Raw genomic sequence first — 20,136 nt, 5'->3', positions numbered from 1 at the left:
TGGATAGAAAGATGGATGGGTGGATGGATGGATGGATCATGGATAGATGGATGGATAGATGGATGAGTGGGTTGGTGGATGGGTAGAAGATGGATGGAGGGAGGGAGGAGTGGATTGGTGGATGGGTGGATAGATAGATGATGGGTGGGTGGGTGGGTGGATGGATGGCTGGAGGGGTGAATGGATGGATGGATGGATGGATAGACAGATGGGTAGCTGGATCCTGGGTGGGTGGATAGCTAGATGGAGGGAGGGACAGATGGGTGGATGGATGGGTCAGTAGGTAGCCTCAGGAATGGGCCTAATCATAAGTTACAGGACTCTTTCAGAGCAGCCCTGGATCCCGGGTGGGGAAGGGCTCTTCCATGGGCGTGGCCAAGGGAGGAGCACACCTTGCAAGCCTGAGGCCCTGAGTTCAAACTCTCCCACTGGAAACTAGCAAGCCAGTCAGGAAGAGCGCAGCATGGCTGGAGCAGTGCCTGTCCCGGCGGCCTGCGGTCAGCTGTGGGCTCCCCCACATGTCACCCACACCTCTGTGTCCCCCGTCTTCCACTCCGCAGGGATTGTGGCTATACAGATGTCCCCCCAATATCACCAGGGGGACGAGTTCTGGGACCCCATAAGGCTCCTTAACCTGGGGTGTGTGAAATGACGCCGTGTTCTCACAACCCGAACACACCACCGCCATCGCACACTGAGGATGGGTGACAGGAAAGTGACTCCAGGGGTCACTGTCACCCTTCAGTACAGATGCAATCTTTGAAATATATTTGAGGGGGAGCTGGCTGAACCTTGTGACATAGCTCTCATGTTGGGGTGCTGGGGCTTGAACTCACAGCCTGGGCGCTGTCCCTAAGCTTTTACATTCAAAGCTTTACCACTTGAACCATGGCGTTTTGCTGGTTCATGGGAGATCAGCCTCACAGACTTTCCTGTCCTGGGCTGGCTTTGAACCGTGATCCTCAGATCTCAGCCTCCTGAGAAGCTGGGATGACAGACAGAGCCACCTCGCTAGGCTTGGCAGAAGTGTTAAAGGGAAGCATGCTCTAGCAATGTCACTGAGGTCTGTGCTCCCCCTGCCCCCCACGCCAGGTGTCCCCAGCTGAATGTCTAGCTTGGTAACTGTGAGGTCTCCCTGCCTGGCGCCTAGACTGTTTACCTAGCCAAAGCACACAGAGGGAAAGCAAAGCACATGGGTGCGCCTCGCCTCGGAGCAGCTGGGAGAACACAAAGGAAAGAGCAAATAAAAACTAATAATAAACAGCATGAAAGCCAGAGCCCACGGGAGTGTGCATGCGTGCCCGCCTGTGTGTGTGTGTGTGTGTGTGTGTGTGTGTGTGTGTGTGTGTGTGGCTGTGGATCTAATGGCTGCACCAGGGATGCCTAGAATCAAACCCAACTCCCCTGCACGACCCTGGACCAACCTCCGTTGTCATGGCAATCAAAAATGGCGCCTGGAGATGGAGCAACCTCGTTTGGAGTGATGGGGGGAAGGGTGCCCCTGTAGGAAGGGCTGCAGGGAAATCTGGGGACCCTATTTCCTCCTCCCTTGGTGCCAGCCTTCTTTGCCTGGGAGTGAAATAAGAGTTTAAAATGAGCCAGACACAGTGGCTCACGCCTGTCATCCTAGCTACTCAGGAGGCTGAGATCTGAGGATCAAGGTTCAAAGCCAGCCCAGGTACAAAAGGACCTGAGACTCTTATCTCCAAGAACCTCTAGAAAATGGGAAGTGGGGCTTGGCTCAAGGGTAGGGCAGTAGCCTTGAGCTGAAAGGCTCAAGGATAGCACCCAGGCACAGAGTTCAAGCCCCACGACCCACCAAAAAAAAAAAAAAAAGGCGGAAATTCTAGCATTTAAACATAAAAAGTAGGGTAGTGTAGTGTGTAAAAGTTCACAGATTCTCCAGGTGCCCACCTGTGCCTGGAAGCCTAGCTACACAGAAGGCTGAGATCCAAAGACCTTGACTTAAAGCCAGCCCATGCAGAAAAGTCTGTGAGAGTCTATCTCCAGTTAAGCAATTAAAAACCGGAAATGAAGCTGTGGTTCACATGGTGAAGCACCAACCTTGAGTGACTTTTAAAAGTTCAAGGACAGTGCCTAGGCCCTGAGTTCAAGCCCCAGGACTTGCGTATGCAAATACAGACAGACAGACAGAAAGGAAAGAAGGTTCAAAGACTCACTGTCTAGGTTAGAAAAACATAGATGTTTCTCAAATGTGCCCATCGCATCCTCCAACCAAAGACAAAAACAAAGCAAGGCAGGGGAAGTCCTAGAGCTCATAAATTCCAGGTCGCTTTTTTTTTTTTTTTTTTTTTGCCAGTCCTGGGCTTGAGCTCAGGGCCTGAGCACTGTCCTTGGGCTTTCTCAAGGCTAGAGCTCTACCACTTGAGCCTCAGCACCACTTCTGGCTTTTTTCTATGTATGTGGTACCGAGGAATTGAACCTGGGTCGTCGTGCATGCTAGGCAAGCACTCTACCACTAGGCCAAACTCCTGGCCCCAAATTCTAGGTGTTTGCTGTCATAGGCTCTACAAATTTCATGTGGATATCTGAAGCCATTTTTTCTTTTTATCTTTTCTTTCTGTTCCCTTCTTTCTTTTTTTTAAGTACCGGGTCTTGAATTCAGGGCCTTGCATTTGCTAAGCAAATACTCTACCACTTGAGCCCCTTCTGATAAGCGATGCCTGTATCTCTTGAGCCCCGCCCCCTAGTAAGTGGAGACCCTGCCAGTGAGCCACGCCCCCTGCTGCTTGAGCCACGCCCCTGCCTCTTGAGCCACGCCCCTGCCGCTTGAGCCACGCCCCTATGCCCACAAAGGTTATTGTTGATAAACTCTCAAATGCATTTATTACTTCCCAGGTAATGTACCGCTTGACTGGTGATAAAAACCATTTCCAGGTCCTGAACAAACACGTAGCTAAGAATGGGGCAAGAGGTAAAGATCTACCTAGAATCAAACACTCAGGTCCAGGAAACAAACCAGATGCTCTTTGATGGATGGCTGAAGAAGCAACATGGCTGTATCGAAACAACAACCAAAAAAAGATTACTCAGGGCCAGGAGTTTGGCCCAGTGGTAGAATGCGTGCCTGAAGACCGGGCTTTGAATCCTCAGTACCACATACACAGAAAAAGCCAGAAGTGGTGCTGAGGCTCAAGTGGTAGAGCTCTAGCCTTGAGAAAGCCCAAGGACAGTGCTCAGGCCTTGAGTTCAAGCCCCAGGACTGACAAAAAAAAAATTTTACTCAGCCTTCCAAAAGGAGGAAATGGAGCATAACCTATAGTGGCCTCCTGTAGTCCCAGCACTCAGAAGGCTGAGGCAGCAATGGCGACAGAGCAAGTTTCTGACTCAAGGGGAGGAAAAGGAAGAAAGTCCATGGTGCAATATGGAGAGCCTTCGAGAACATTTAAAGTAAAATAAACCAGGCAGATCAGTCAAAACTATGCGTACAATCACACTCTTGCTGAGGTTTTGTCGGTCCCCCTCCAGGCTAGTGCTCCAACACTTGAGCCACGGCTCCTCCACTTTTGGAAGCTTCGCTGGTTCGCTGGAGAGAAGAGGCTCACAAACTTTCCTGCCCAGTCTTGCACTTCGAACTGCGATGCTCAGATCTCAGTCTCCTAAGCACCTAGGATTCCAGGCGTGAGTCACAGACACCGGGCCAAACAACCATTTTTTCCCCCTGAAATATTCTAGCTTTTATTTTACCAACACCGCCACTTTCTTCTGCGATGGACAGCGTAAATTCACCTTACACTGGCCTCTTCCCATAGAAGGGGGGAAAAGCAAGGCAAAACAATGATTTAAGAAAAAAATCAAACCAAACCAGGGCAGACAAAAGCTTCATGGCTTGGAGCAAAACTCCAGAAAGAATTGCCCTACATATGTGCAGACGGAGCTTCGTGAGATGCCAGAAGGTTGAAGGCAAAGCTGAAGGCGACCAGGGCAAGGAGGGGGACTGAGAATCTTGGGTCCCTGGAGAAGAAAACCCAGTCACAGCTGCTATGCCCGTTTGCCAGTCCCCCTCTAATCACACCAGCAGAATACAAATGGCTGATTGTGTGTGTGTGTGTGTGTGTGTGTGTGTGTGTGTGTGTGTGTGTGTGTGTGTGTGTGTGTGTATGCGCCTGTACTGGGACCTGAACTCAGGAGCTCATGCTCCAAGCCCAGCAAAATGGCCTGCGCCTGTAACCCCTGCTCAGGCACAGAAGCCAGGAAGCACTCATTGCAGGATACCAGTCCAAGGAAAGACAAAATGAAAGTGGGAGACTTGGCCTGAAAGATCATAAAAGCAAAAAGGAGCTGGGCGCAGTGACTCACCCATGTTATCCTAGCTACTCAGGAGGCTGTGATCCTGAGGATCGAGGTTCAAAGCCAGCCTGGGCACGAAAAACCTTGAGACTCTTCTCTCCACTTAACCACCAGGAAATCGGAAACGGCACTGTGGTTCAGGGTAGGGAGGTAGCCTTGAGCTGAAGAGCTCAAGGACAGCGCCCAGGCCCAGAGTTCAAGCTCCACGACAGACCAAAAAAAAAGGGGCTGGGGGTGTGGCTCAAGGGGGAGAGCACCTGCGCAGCACCTGAGTTCAAATCCCAGGGTCGCCGAGGAGGGATCGCACCCCGGAGTGAGCACACGCGAGCCTTTGCCTGCTCCACGGACCCCTCCACAGCCACGCATGGCAACCGCTTAGGAGTTACAAAACATCTCCAAGGGCCCTGCGCCGCCTCCACCCACCACAGAGCTGCCAGGGCGGCCGTCTACACTTCCTCCTCCCCTTGGGGTGGAATAAATGCTGCTGCAGGAAAAGTGACTGGAGACCCAAGGTTGGGGTCGCCCTGGAAACAAAAGAAAAGGCTAGGCAAGGGACCTACCTCCAAGCCACGCCCCAACGCGGGAGCACCGCCCACCGCAAGCCACGCCCCTGGCCTAGCCACGCCCCATGCTCTGGCCACGCCCACTCCGGAGCCTAAAGGCCTGAGATGGAGCCACACCTCCCGTGGAGCCACGCCCCCATTAGAGCCACGCCCCTGTTGTAGGTCACGCCCCCAACTGAGCCACGCCCCTCGACGGAGCCACGCCCAGTGTCAAAGCCGCGCCCAGGCGGTAAGCCACGCCCAGGCGGTAAGCCACGCCCCCGACTGAACTATGCCCAGGCGGTAAGCCACGCCCCAGCTCTTGTTTCTGGTAGGGATTTTTTGTTTCCAATAGGGTCTCCCAGTGTGGCCCAGGCCAACCCTGAACTCCAGAGCCTCCTGCCTGGGCCTCCCTCGGCCTCCAATAAGGATCCTCAGATCTCAGCCTCCCGAGTGGCTGGGATTGCAGGAGTGAGCCACCGCTCCCCGCCACCGTGCGACAGGGCTGGATGCCTCGCTGCTGCCCTTGGCCCTGCGGGGAAGGGTGTGGCTGAGCCCCGAGGACAGAGAAGCCCACCTGGGGGCAGACGTTTCACTCGGCCCGCGCCTCCTTCCCACGTGCAGCGCGCACGCGAACCGCGCGGGGTTCCATTGTACAGGCGGGTGGGGGTCACCCGGTAACTGGCGGGTGGGGGCCCGGAGCTGGGCTCCTCCGGGAGGGACAGGCCAAGTTCTAGAACAGCGAGAGCTGGCGCCTGCCCGGATCGCCCCCGTTCGGATGGCTCCTCGGGAGACGCCTAGGATGTGTGGTTTTCCAACAAGTTTTCTTTAGGGGGACAAAGTCTCGCGCCCTGTGTCACCCGGGTTTTCCTAGAACTTTCCACCCTCCTGCCTCTGCCTCCTCCCTCCGGATCCTGGGATTTCAGGCCTCCAGCACTGCTTTCCTCATCTCCGCACCTGCCAGGCACCCAGGAGGCTGCCATGTGAGGAGAGAGAGTCAGAGAGAGGGAGAGAGAGAGAGAACACCCCTGATTCTGGCCATTGGGGAGGCAAAGGTTGAAGGAGCAAAGTCTGAGGCTGGCCAGGAAGTGGGGGAGGGGGAGATAAAATAAGCGAGCCCCTATCTGGAAAATAACTAAAGTCAAACAAAGGGCTGGGATGGGGCTGTGTCTCAGGCGGTGGAGCAATTGCCCAGCAAGCGGGAGATCCTGAGTTCAAACCCCTGCAAGAAACCGGAGCGAGAGGGGGAAGGAGGAGAAAGGGAGATTGGGGAGGGAGGAAGGGAAGGAGGCCTGGAGGGAGGGAGGGAGGGAGGGAGGGAGGGAGGGAGGGAGGGAGGGAGGGGGGAGTTAGCCCCCCACGCTTACCAGGGCGAGGCCTCTGCGACTTGGGAGGCCAGCTCAGACCCCGACCTGAGACTCTGATCCCCGGGGCCTCCCCGCCTCCTGGGCGCCACCCTGGCGCTGTCCGAGGTCTGAGATGTCAGGATGGCTGAGGCTCCTCCCTCCTCCCTGCTCAGGCTCCCCAGTCCCTCTGTCCCTCTGCGTCAAGGCACCCCCATTTATTTGAGAGATCCTGGGATCCAGTTTCTTCTCCCTTACCCTGGCGCAAGAGGCGTCCTGGGGGTCCTTCGGGAGACCACTGAATTTAAAATAATAGGGACGCCCATCCGCTCCTCCTCCTCCTCCTCATCATGGTAAAGCCGGGCAGACAGCGCCTGCCTGGAACCCCAGCAGCACCCGGGAGAGGAAAGCCAGCCCGCCCGGGGCCTCAGAGCAGGGCACCATTTCCACAGTGCCACCCAAATCCACTCTCTGCATGGTCAATCTATGTCTGCATCAATGTCATGTGGGGACCTGGAGCCCCCTCAGTGGGGAAGATCAGGCCCCCCATCTGCTTCTGTGGGGGCAGAACGATCTGGGGAGCCCCCCCCCCAAATAAAACAAGAGTTCTGGCAAAGACAGCAAGGAGGAGAAATGCATGGTTCCAATGACCCCACCTACTCCTGGGCCAAGGGGCAGGAAGCTGTCAGTAGAGGGGGGGAGGGAGGGAGGGAGGGAGAGGGAGAGGGGGGGGCCCTGCCTCCAGGCTTTCTCCCTAGGATCAACAGCTGTGAGCAGACTACAACAAACACAGGTGAGGCGTCCCCGTCTTATCTGCATTGCTCAGGGAGGGGGCTATTAAATATTAAACGGGTGGAATTCGCTTCCTCAGACAGCCATTCTTCCCAGCCCATCTGTCACCTCTTCCCGACACGTCCACGCTGCACTGAGCACAGAAAAGGAGGTGGCAGCCCGCTGGCCCCCGGATGGGCACCAGGGAGCTTCTGCCTAGGGCCCCTGCGGGTAGCCTAGGAGCGCGCGGGGGGGGGGGGGGGGGGGCCGAGACCCAGGCGCTCGTCCGCCTGCCTGGGTGTCTGCACGGAGAAGCCCTGTGGCCCCCACGCCCCCGCGCCTCTCCCGAGACGAAAGTGGAGCTGTGGCTCGAGTGGGAGAGCGCCAGGCTCGAGGGAGAAAATCCAGCCCAGGCCGGGCGCAAAAATACAACGGAAAGGGCAACCGCTGCGCCCCCCAAACTCCCGGGGAGACCACAAACTACCAGGCCCAGGAAGCGCTGCCCCCCTCCTGGCCCGCGGGGAGCTCCCCGACACAAAGACCCCCGCCCCGCGCCCCCCTCCCCGCTCACCTGCATCCGCCGCCGGCTACCGGCCAGCCCCGGGGACGCGGGGGGCGCCCGGCCCGGGGGGCGCCCGGGGGCCCGCGCCGCGCCTCGGCCCGGGGTCCATGGGAAGAGGGGGGCCGGGAGAGGGGACGCGCAAAGGGGGTGCGGAGGAGAGCTGCCGCGTTGCCAGGGGCAGAGCTCCCCACAAAAGCAGGCACGGGGCCCGGGCAGCTGTGCCAGCCGCCAGAGGGGGGAAGAAAAGGAGAGGGGGAGGAGGGAGAGGGAGGAGGGGGGAGGGGAGGAGGGGAGAAGGGGAGCCGGAGGGAGGAGGGGGACAGCCCAGCGTCACCCCCAGTCTCTTCCTCTGCTTCTTTGGGGGGCCTTATTTAAAGATTTCTCCCCCTGCCCCCGTTTTGGGGTGACCCCAGGACTCTAAGCTCGGAAAGGAGATCTGAGAGGAGCCCCCTCTTCTGTGGGTGGTGAGGGCTGGGGGTGCCGGCCGTGTGGGGGGCCCTGGGGGGGTCGCTCCCTCCCCAGGATTCATGATCGTGGCAACAGCCCCCCTCCCCCACCCCACTTCCATCCCCGGAGTAGGGGTGCGGGGTCAGGGGGCGCTTTCAGAGCTGGAGAAGGAACAGAGAGCTGGGTCACACGCTCCCACCGACGCCACTGGCTGCAAATGGGGGGCTTGCTTGCCACCTGAGATGGTCTCCAAATGTCCAGCCTCTGTCTGTCTGTCTGTCTGTCTGAGTGCCTGCCTGTCTGTCTCTGTGTCTATCATGCTAGGCAAGCCCTCTCCACTGAGCTCTAGCCCGAGCCCCAATGTTATCTATCTATTATCTATCTATCTATCTATCTCTCTATCTATCTATCTATTATCTATCTATCTATCTATCTATCTATCTATCTATCTATCTATCTTCCCAGCCTACTCACCCAAGAGCTGAGATGTGAGCATCACAGTTCAAAGCCAGCCCCAGCCGGGAAGTCCATGAGACCCTTATCCCCAAGGAACCACCCAAAAGTGGGCAAGGAAAGCTGTGGCTCAAGGGGTAGAGTGCCAGCCTGGAGTGCAAAGGCTCAGGCCTTGCGTTCAAGTCGCAGGAGTGGCACCCATACACAACCCAAGGAAGAGGGCACTGAATGCGAAATCTGGCACGATCAGAGGAGATTATGTGAAACGCTCTGTGACGTAGGTGGTTTGAACACGCACACGTGAGCGGCTGGCATCAGACTTTCCTACGACTCAATCACGTGACTCACATGAGTCAGTCCATGAAAAATATAAATAGCTCCCTTAAAAGTCCTCTCCAGGGGCCGGGAGTTTGGCCTAGTGGTAGACTGTTTGCCTAGCATGCATGAAGACCCGGGTTCAATTCCTCAGTACCACATACATAGAAAAAAGCCGGAAGTGGTGCTGAGGCTCAAGTGGTAGAGCTCTAACCTTGAGAAAGCCCAAGGACAGTGCTCAGGCCCTGAGCTCAAGCCCAGGACTGGCAAAAAAGAAAAAAAAAAAGTCCTTTCCAAACACCCAGTGCCAGCACACGCCAGTGCCTCGTGCCTGTCATCCTAGCTACTCAGGAGGCTGAGATCTGAGGATCATGGTTCAAAGCCAGCCTGGGCAGGGAAGTCCATGAGACTCAGAAAACTGGAAGTAGCACTGTGGCTCCAAGTGTTTGAATGCCAGCCTTAAGCAAAAGAGCTCAGGGATAGTGCCCAGGCCCCGAGTTCAAGCCCCAGGACTGACAAGAACAGAAAGAGGAGGAGGCGTTTCTATGAGGAACCCCACATCCTGCAAATGTGTCAGCTGTATTTAGCCAAAGAAGATTGGAGAGTCATGTTCACACTGAGAGCGGGGGCACAGCACGCGTGCACCCTCTGCTGGCTCCAGTCTCCCTCGTGATCACCCCACTGTGGTGATTTGAATCTGGGAAGCTCCCAAAGGCTCACAGGATGGAGGTTGGGGGCCCAGTAGAGCAGCAGCAGCAGCTGCAACAGCATTCAGAGGGGAGAAGTGATTGGAGCAGGACACCTCTGACGTCAGCCGTGGAGCCATCCAATCATAGGTTCTGAACTCAAGGGCCTGGGAGACCTGTACAAGTAAGAGCAGGCCTACTTGAGGGGCATCCCTGGACCAGAGTCTCTGAAAGCATACACAAACCTTTCTGCCTTTAAGGTGACTGTCTAAGGCATTTTGTCACACTAACGGAAAGCTGACTGGTGCAGGGAGAGGGGGAGGGGGCCCCCCAGGACAGATGGAGGCGCAATCTGACCACCAGCTTCTTTCCCTTCCTTTGCATCCCTCATCCAAGCTGTAAACACCCGAGATTTGTATTTCATAGCTCTTCCCGAAGCCTTCCTCTCAAGACCTTGTTAATCATCTCCCTGTCCTCCAATGAGCCGTCACTCACAGCTCCTATTATTTATAGTCTGAGCCGTCTTCAGGTTTATTCTTGGATTTGTTAATCAAGCGTTGAACACTTAAGTATGCTGGCATGCTGTCGTTTAACTGTCTCCCAGGGAAGGCATGGCATCCTTCTCTCCTACACCCTGCCCCATGTCAGGCCCTGGTATTCTGGCTTATAAAAGGCAAGGCCCGGCTGGGAACGATGCTTAGCGGTAGCATGTACGAAGCCCTGGGTTCGATTCCTCACCATATACACGGAAAAAGCCAGAAGCAGCACTGTAATTCAAGTGGTAGAGCGCTAGCCTTGAGCAAAAAGAAGCTCAGGGACAGTGTCCAGGCCCTCAGTTCAAGCCCCAGGACTGGCCAAAAAAAGAAAAAAGAAAAAAAGAAAAGGCAAAGCCCATGTTGGAGGCGTGGCTCCGCGGCGGGGGCGTGGCTCCGCGGTGAGATTGAAGCTCACAGATGGGACCTGGCTCGTGAGGGCGTGGCTCCGCTGGAGGGGCGTGGCTCCGCGGCGGGGGCGTGGCTCAGCGGTGAGATTGAAGCTCACAGATGGGACCTGGCTCGTGAGGGCGTGGCTCCGCTGGAGGGGCGTGGCTCCGCGGCGGGGGCGTGGCTCAGCGGTGAGATTGAAGCTCACAGATGGGACCTGGCTCGTGAGGGCGTGGCTCCGCTGGAGGGGCGTGGCTCCGCGGCGGGGGCGTGGCTCAGCGGTGAGATTGAAGCTCACAGATGGGACCTGGCTCGTGAGGGCGTGGCTCCGCTGGAGGGGCGTGGCTCCGCGGCGGGGGCGTGGCTCAGCGGTGAGATTGAAGCTCACAGATGGGACCTGGCTCGTGAGGGCGTGGCTCCGCTGGAGGGGCGTGGCTCTGCGGTGGAGGCGTGGCTCCGCGGTGAGATTGAAGCTCACAGATGGGACCTAGCCCCCGTGGGGGCGTGGCTCCGCTGGAGGGGCGTGGCTCCACAGCAAAGCCTAGCTCAGCGGGAGATTGAGGCTCACAGACCGGACCTGGCTCCGTGGGGGCGTGGCTCTGCGGGAGGGGCGTGGCTCCGCGTGGGGGTGTGGCTTACACAGGGACCAGACACGTGGCGGGGGCGTGGCTTTCTGGAGGGTGCGGCTCCGCAGCGGAGCGGAGCTACGTGTTGGGCTGGGCGTGGTTCCACCTGAGCTGGAGAATCCCTGGCTTCCATCCCCAGCACTGCGAAGGAAAAAAGAGCAGCTCCCCCGGTCCGCACGCCCATGGTTCAAGTAGCCTCCTCTAGCCCAGAGCCGTGCCTCGACTTCTACAGATGCCCGGGCAATCCGTTTACAAAGAGAAAAGGGTGGTATGGTTTACGACTGAGAGGGTCCAGCCCAAGACTGGGTGACCCCGCTCGCTTGGTTCCCAGTAAAGGGGGGCAGGCAGATGGGGGTCCCCCAGATCTCACTCCAGAGTCCTGTCACTCGCCTGCTCCACTGTGTCCAGGACGCTTTTCAATCACTCGGAGGTCTGCGAAGGGCAAGTTCTTCAGGTAATGGTGCAGGAGACTGAGGCGGGAGGATCACAGGTCCTAGGTCAGCCTGGAACGGGGAAATCACTGAGAAGGAGGAGGGGAACGCATTTATGACAGCATAACAAAGCCCACCCAAGTTTGAAGACGAGGGTGAGGGAGGAAGAGGGGCTCTGAGACCAACGGTATCTGTGCCATTATCGAATGAGACCTCCCTTTTTAATTTTTGGTGGTACACTGGCACTCTACCATTGAGCCACGCCTCCAGCCTGTCTTTTTGCTGGTTGGCTTTCCTGCCTGGGCTGGCAGATCTCAGCCTTCTTGAGAAGCTAGGATTGCAAGCATAAACCCCGCTGGTTTCCACCTGCCCCTTATATTATTGGTGTATAATAATTCAAAAATTAGAAAAAGAATACAAAAGAAAAAAGAAAGACAAAGAATGCCCTCGACTAAGCAGTGCAAAAAAATATTTCCAGCCAACCTTGGCCCTGTGGTCCATGCATTTTTTTTTAACTCCATGGTTTATGTAGGGCATGGGTGGAGACCTGGAACTCACAGTTGAATTCATTGCTCCTTTTCCGGCAATACCAAGTTTATTTGAAAGAACTGACAGGCTAATTATGATGATTTAGAGTTGAGTGTTTGGCAGAAATCTTCTCAGAAATGAAGGGAATCTGCTGCTAGGGAAAGAAAACAACCAGCAGTATTTATGGACAATAATTAAATTTGAGCTTTCAAGAGACGATCTGAATTTTGAAAGACTTAAGACATCCACCAGGAATTAGTTCTTAGACTTTTTATAGTATTATTGCTACTGGTTTTGGAAATTAAAGCCAGGCCTTCTCACATATTAGGCAAGGGCTACTTTCGAATTACAGCCCCCAGACCTAGTTAAAGAGTTTTTTGGTTGCATATGATGGCTCACACCCATAATCCCAGCTACCAAGCAGGCTGAGATTGAAGGATGGAGGTTCAAAGCTAGTTCAGGCAAGAAAGTCCATGAGACTCTTATCTCCAACAAACCATCAAAAAGCCAGAAGCAGAACTGTGGCTCGTTTGGTAGAGTGCCAGCCTCCAGTGACAAAGCTCGGGACAGTGCCAAGGTCCTGAGTTCAAGCCCCAATATTACATTCCTTCAAGAATTCCTGGATGTCTCCCAATTGGATCAAGACAAGCAGAACACCAACCATGGGTCTGGTTGTCGCTGGTGGATGACATCTCAGCACAATTGCAGCAGAAATCTTTCCAGCAGCAAAAGGAACACGGGATTTCAGCATCACACACGTTATAAGAGACAGAAGCAGAAATTCACGCCTTAAAAACCAGCCATCAGGAGCATATGGCTTCTCTGAAAACCCCCCAAAGCCAACATCTGCTCTCCATTTCGAAAGCCAATCGACCAGAGCTGTGAAGTTCTCATCTTTTTGGGTCCTGGGCAAGTTTCCAAATGGCAAATCTCCCCTTCCCTAAGTGGCATAGCTCTAAGAGATAGGCATGGGTTTATCCAGAAGTGAGGTACAAGACGAGGTGCCACGGCTCTCGCCCTGGAATCCCAACATCTTGAAGACGGAATTGGAAAGATAGATGCATGTGATATGAAATCATAAGTGTCACTTCTGGTGGGAGAGGTGACAAGAGGGCACATCCCCTAGTAGGAAGGCGCCTGGCTGCTGGCAACTCCAGTTGTGTGAGTCACACACGGGTGTCACGACTGGCAACCTGAGCTGTCACAGGGGACACAAATCTCCCTCGTTGGGATCCTGGATTGGGCCCCGTTCTCTGTTGCTTCGTTCTGCTTAGCCGCTGATGAATTAGCATGGGGTTAACGTGTTATTAGCAATTTCATTTGTTGTGGGTTGTTTGGCAAACCCCACCGTGGTTAATAACATTCATTTTCATCAGCCACATTTTTGGCCTGTAATTGTTCAATGAATAGACATGGAAGCCATGTATGCATTGAGAGAGAAAAGCTACGGCCGACGGACTTGCCATCCCCCATGTTGTCAGATGAAATGCCATTTTTTTTCCCACCAAATTGTTTTGTTCCTGGCAGGTAGGAACAAATGTGGGGGGAAGTCGTGATCATCTCCTAACCAGAGATAAAAACACAAATGTAAGACACACTGAGAAAAGCCCACAGAGACTCCTTCTGTCAGAATTGACCTTCCGTTATTCTTATTTCCCATCCACCAAGGGCCTGGGGGGACAAAATGGAACAGGAAAGTCCAGTGTGATCCTGGCTGTTGCTGTGATCAAAATGGTGTGAGAGAGATTCCTGAAAAAGATTACTCTAAAGATTAAGGTTCAAAGCCAGCCAGGGAAGAAGGTAAGACTTTATTTTTTGGTCAGTCATGGGGCTGGAACTCAGAGCGCAGACCCTGTCCCTAAGTTCTTTTGCTCCAGGCTAGCATTCTACCACTTTGAGCCACAACGCCACTTCCAGTATTTTTAGTGTTTAAGTGGGGATGAGAGTTTCACAGGCTTTTCTACTGGGGCTTGCCTTGAACTTGATCCTCAGATCCCAGCCTCCTGAGTAGCTAGGATTATAGGCGGGAGCCACCAGCGCCAGCTCTATGAAGCTCTTCTCTCCAATTAACCGCCAAAAAGCCAGAAGTGGAGCCATGGATCAAGTGGTAGAGGGCCAGCCTTGAGTGCAAAAGCTCAGAGATAGTGTCCAGGCCCTGAGTTCAAGCCACAGGACTGGCACCAAAAGAGAGAGAGAGAGAGAGAGAGAGAGAGAGAGAGAGAGAGAGAGAGAGAGAGAGAGAAAGAGAGAGAGAGAGAGAGAGAGAGAGAGAGAGAGAGAGAGAGAGAGAGAGAGAGAGAGAGAGAAAGGTTTAGGGGTTGGGGCTATGGCTATGGTTATTTGATACCCTAAAACTTGAAGGGGAAGGGAATTACAGGGATGGGGGAGCAGGCCAGCTCACCTGATGGTGTCCAGGAAGTAAGAAAAAGATTTTTTTTAAAAAAAAAAAAGGGGGCTCCGGGGGCCGGGAATTTGGCCTAGTGGTAGAGTGCTTGCCTAGCATGCACAAAGACCTGGGTTCAAGTCCTAGGTACCATATATGTAGAAAAAAGCTGGAAGTGGTGCTGAGGCTCAAGTGGTAGAGCTCTAGCCTTGAGAAAGTCCAAGGACAGTGCTCAGGCCCTGAGCTCAAGCCCAGGACTGGCAAAAAATAAAAAATAAATAAAAATAAAAAGATAAAAAATGGCTCAGGACAAGATATAACCTAGAGAATCCCACCTCCAATGACATCACTTCCCCCCGTGGAGCCAAAGCCACAGCCCCTAACGACCTCATTTCCTCTAAGGAGGTCAAAAGCCAGGTTCTTGGAAACCATGCCGCCCAGCGGCCTCCTTCTTTCCAAGTCCGCCCCTCTTCTACATCTGCCCCCTTTCCCAACAGTACCCGGATGCTGAGAACCCTTCAATGGCCCAATCCACTGGGGACCTCAAAGCCCTAACGGCCCCCTCACTTCCCACACCCTACCTCTGAGCAATGCTGAATTGGGGACCAAGCCTTCAATATCTGAATCTTTGGGGGGCATTCTAGATCCAGATCACATAGTTAAGAAGCAAGCAGTTCATAGGTTTCAACAGTTGCACATTTCCTCTTTGTGTGTCACCCCTGAGGCTTCAGCCCAGCACTTCTTGCTCTTGGTTAGCTTTTCCTCCCAAGCACCTGTGTTCTACCCCTGGAGCCACAGCTCCACTTGGGGAATTCTGCTAAATTAACTGAAGCTAAGAGACTCATTGTCTTTCCTGCCCACACTGACTTTGAACTGTGATCCTCAGATCTCAGCCTCTGGAGTAGATAGGATTGATGACAGTGTCTGGCCTCACCTCCCTTTCTATGGGAGCTAATTCTCCTGATCTCTTCCTCTGGAGTTGCTGGGATTACAGACGTGAGCTACCTCACTTAGCCCTATGGCTGCTTCTCCCCCATGTCGGGATACAAATAGAAAGAGTAGCATTGTCACAATCCACAAATTGTGATTTGAACACCTAATCCATGAAAACAGAGACATTTCCAACGCAGACTTCAATCTTCCTGTTAAAGACCAGTTTTTTGTTTTTTGTTTTTGTTGTTTTTCCAGTCCTGGGCTTGAGCTCAGGGCCTGAGCACTGTCCTTGGGCTTCTCAAGGCTAGAGCTCTACCACTTGAGCCTCAGCACCACTTCCGGCTTTTTCTAAGTATGTGGTACCAAGGACTCGAACCCGGGTCTTCGTGCATGCTAGGCAAGCACTCTACCAGTAGGCCAAACTCCCAGCCCAAAGACCAGTTTTATAGCCAGGCACAGTGGTTCACACCTGTAATCCTAGGCTGAGACCTGAGGATCGCCATTCAAAGCCAGTCTGTGACTCTTATCTCCAATTGACCACTAGAAAACCAGAAGTGGGGCTGTGGCTCAAGGGGTAGGGCGATATCCTTGAGCTGAAGAGCTCAGGGACAGCACCCAGGCCCAGAGCACAAGCCCCATGACCAACAAAAAGAAAAAAAATTCTTCATGGGGCCAGGAACATGACCTAGTGGTAGAGTGCCTAGCATTCATGAAGACCCAGGTTTCATTCCTTGGTACCAGATACTCAGAGAAAACCAGAAATGGTGCTGTGGCTCAAGTGGCAGAGGGCTAACCTTAAGCCCTCTCTGTCTCTCTGTCTCTCTGTCTCTCTGTCTCTCTGTCTCTCTCTCTCTCTCTCTCTCTCTCTCTCTCTCCCCCCCCCTCTCTCTCACACACACACACACACACACACACACACACACACACACACACGCCAAACACTGGGGGCTCTGTAATCCTAGCTACTCAAGAGGCTGAGATGTGAGGATTTGGGTTCAAAGCCAGCCAAGGCAGGAAAGTCTATGAGACTTTTTTTTTTGTCAGTTATGGGGCCTGAGCACTGTCCCTGAGCTCTTTTGGCTTAAGGCTAGGGCTCTACCACGCTGAGCCACAGTGCCACTTCTGATTTTCTGGTGATTCACAGACTTTTCTGCCCCAGCTGGCTTTGAACCTTGATCCTCAGATCTCAACCTCCTGAGTAGCTGGGATGAGAGCCCTGTGGGACTCTTATCTCCATTTAACTATATTGCAAAGCTAGAAATGCAGCTGAGATTCAAGTGGCAGAGTATTACTCATGAGAGAGAGAGAGAGAAAAAAAAAACACCTCAGGGACAGCACTGAGGCCCTGAGTTCAAACCCCAGGACTAGCACAACAAAAGCAAAAAGCCTCTGTAACAGACATTTTTCTTTTCTTGTCTTTATTCACTCGTCAATGCAAAGCAGTGATTTACATTGTAGTTGCTGCTATAAACAATTTAGAGGTCATTTCAACTCTACAGGAGATGTCTGTAAGTTATATGCAAGTATGACTTTGTTTCTTAATTTGTTGTTGCTGTTGTTATTTGGGATTCAACTCAGGATTTCCCAGACCAGGGTCAGGGTCTGTGGTGCCTTTGGGCCTGTGGTAAGGTCAAGGATGGGGGAGTGAAGTGCGGGGGGGAAGAATGAGAAAGCCACGCCCATCGTGACAGAGAGGGGGTGGTGGAGAAAGCCACACCCACCAGATCAGGGCGTGGATATGGAGAGCCACGCCCACTGTGGCAGAGAGCAGATAGATGGTGGGGCAGAGCTTAGGAAAGAGAAGGGACAGGAGAAGGAAAGAGAAGGATAGCATATAAATGGGAGGAGAAGAGGGGAGAAGGGGACCAGAGAGGAGGGAGAAGAGAAAGGAGAAGGGGAGAAGGAAAGAAGAGGGGGGACCCACACTGTCTTTGGAAGGCACATAAGGGCTCCAGTCACTTAAGAACCTCCTTGGACCCCCCCCACACACACACATACACACGTTAAAGGTTCACAGGACCTGGAAAGGTAGCAAGCCCTCACACACACACTACTTGGGCCCTTCTTGTATTATATTTCGGGTGTGAGCTCACAGTTCTGCTCAGGAGCCTGAATCTTCTTCCCAGTACATCGCTCCTTCCTGGTTAGGAAGACTGAGATGGGGGTCTCGTGAACTTTCTTGACCATGCTGTCCTCTATCTGTGATCCTAGGTCGCTGGGATTCTAGACCTGAACCACTCCACCTGGCTGAATGTCAGTGACCTTGGCACCAGGATAACTGATTGCTTCCAGAACGTGTGCAGAAGAGCCATCTGCTCCAACGCTCGACAGATGGATGGTCGGGAAACAAGTCAGTGCGTGACTGAACTTATCACCAGATGCAGGTGAGAGTTAGTGATGTTTTTCCTTTATAAGCAGGGACTCTTCACTTAGGGTCCTTGACTCTGATTGCCGGGGGTCCAGCTTCAACGTTGTGTAAAGTGTTTTATCTTTGCTCTATCACTCCTTTCCTCTCTCACATTTTCTGAGTTTCTGGATGCTTGGGAGCATTTCTTCCAGGTAGGAATGCATCCTGCCACAACACAGAGCCTTATAAAATAAGAAAGGAGGGCCAGGAGTTTGGCCTAGTGGTAGAGGGCTTGCCTAGCATGCACGAAGACCCGGGTTCGATTCCTCAGTACCACATACATAGAAATCATCCAGAAGTGGTGCTGAGGCTCAAGTGGTAGAGCTCTAGCCTTGAGAAAGTCCAAGGACAGTGCTCAGGCCCTGAGCTCAAGCCCAGGACTGGCAAAAATTAATTAATTAATTAAAATAAAATAAGGAAGGAGCTCTGTGGTCTGCACGTGGGACCGAAGGTTGCGTAGATTTGAGGGAGCAGCTTTCTCAGAAAGGCACACATCCTGCCACTCAAGTGTGAACGGTTAGGGGGTGTTTCCCTCAGGAAGGGGGGCATCCTGTGGTCCCTCTGTGAAGCAAAGCTGGCATGTCTTTCGTTCTCTTCACCACGCTCATTCTCCCCAAGTGACTGGGCCTCATTTTCCCTAAATGACTCAGTTCCCTCCATGTTAAGGTAAGTAGATGAAAGAGTATCTCCTGTATTGGCTGTAAGCTTACCATGCCTGGCTTCCTATCTAAGGAGAGGGAGAGGAAAAAGGAGATCCAGTGGCGAAGCAGCCAGGGTACCGGCGGCCCCCGAGGTGACCTCTAGCCAGGGACCCCTGCCCTCCAGGTTTGGCTAACCACCCACTTCCTTTTCAGGATGGAAAGACACCAGAACTTGACGGAAGTGCTTTTCGACCACACTGTTCCTTTCAAGTTGGCTGATTTTTTTTTTGACGAATTTCAATTTTATTTTATTGTAAAAACTGCGGTTCTGAGCTGGAACTCAAAGCAGACATTCTACTATTTAAGCCACGCCCCTGCCCCCGGAGTCACGCCCCTGCCCCGGAGCCACGCCCCCTACAGCGGAACCACAGCTCCTATGGATAGGCCACGCCCCCGCCCGGAGCCACGCCCCTACCCAGAGCCACGCCCATTGCTGCCGGGCCACGCACACTGCCCTGGAGCCACGCCCCTGCCCCAGAGCCACGCCCCCTACAGTGGAACCACAGCTCCTATGGATAGGCCACGCCCCCGCCCGGAGCCACGCCCCTACCCAGAGCCACGCCCATTGTCGCCGGGCCACGCCCACGGCCCCTGAGCCACAGAGTCTCCCGCTATTCCCAGGCCAGCCAGGCCTTCCTCCATCCTCCTCCTTGTGCTTCTCTAGTGACTGGGCCACCGGTGTCTGCTGCTGTCCATAGTCGCTGGCCGCTGTGGCGAGGAGCTGCGAGGTCCTCCAGATCTCCACGTCCGGGATAGGATGACAGGAGGGAGCCGCGGCCCCAGGCTGGCACTTCAGTTCTCACAGCCAGACTTTTCATAATGTTCAAACGAAATCCCAGCGCTCCCTCTGGCGGCCGCGCGCAGAACAGACCCGGCTGTGCGCCCAGCTGAGGGCTGGACTGTCTGCAGGAGGCAGGTCCCCGCCCCGCTTCAGTTAACGGCCAAAGGGAGGAGGGAGCGGGAGGAGGGGGGAGGGGGGAGGGTGGCCTTGGCTTCCATTCAGAGCTCCACTATCAAACAAATGAACCTAAAAGAAAATACAAAGAGAAAACCAACCCCCTCCCCCATTCAACAGACAGGAAACGAACAGGGAAGTGGATTTTACTATGGATTTGAACCCCTTTGATGTTCTCAGCCTGACGGTGGTGGTGGTGCAGGACACAAGTTACAGCCGCTCAGCTGCACGAAGCAGCCCCGGGTATGGGGAGAGGACGAGGGGATCTGCCGGTCTCAATGCATTTCACACAAAGCGAATCCTTCTGGGCTCTCTGCGAAAGTGTTCTATTTAAAGAAATCCTGCTGTGACCCCTTCGGTAACGAATCATTAGTCACCACTGAGTCATTTCTGCGAAACTCAGCGTTGCAGCATCGCCTCAAAAAAGAGTTGGCTTGGAGAAGCCAGGTAAATTATAAATAGATGTGGTGAATAAATTATAGAGTACTCAAAGGAAAAAGAGGAAAGGGGCGGAAAACTGGCCAGTGTTTCTAAGCATCCTCCTCGCTGGGCCTTCATTAAAGCCTTCTCCCCCCACTGGACCAGGCCCGGGGCCTGTCATTTGATGTAAAATGTGAAGGGCAGTCACCAGCAGCTCACACCTGTAATCCCAGCTACTCTGGAGACTGACTCGACGTGAAGATTGCAGTTGGAAGCCAGCCCAGGCAGAAAAGTCATGAGACGCTCCTCTCCAATGAACCAGCAAAGAAGAAGAAGAAGAAGAAGGAAAAGAAGAAGAAGAAGAAGAAGAAGAAGAAGAAGAAGAAGAAGAAGAAGAAG

Source organism: Megascapheus bottae, chromosome 1, assembly GCF_031878675.1.
Source record: "Megascapheus bottae isolate mThoBot1 chromosome 1, mThoBot2.hap1, whole genome shotgun sequence".
Lineage (NCBI taxonomy): Eukaryota > Metazoa > Chordata > Mammalia > Rodentia > Geomyidae > Megascapheus > Megascapheus bottae.
Note: the sequence above shows the minus strand (reverse complement) of the source record.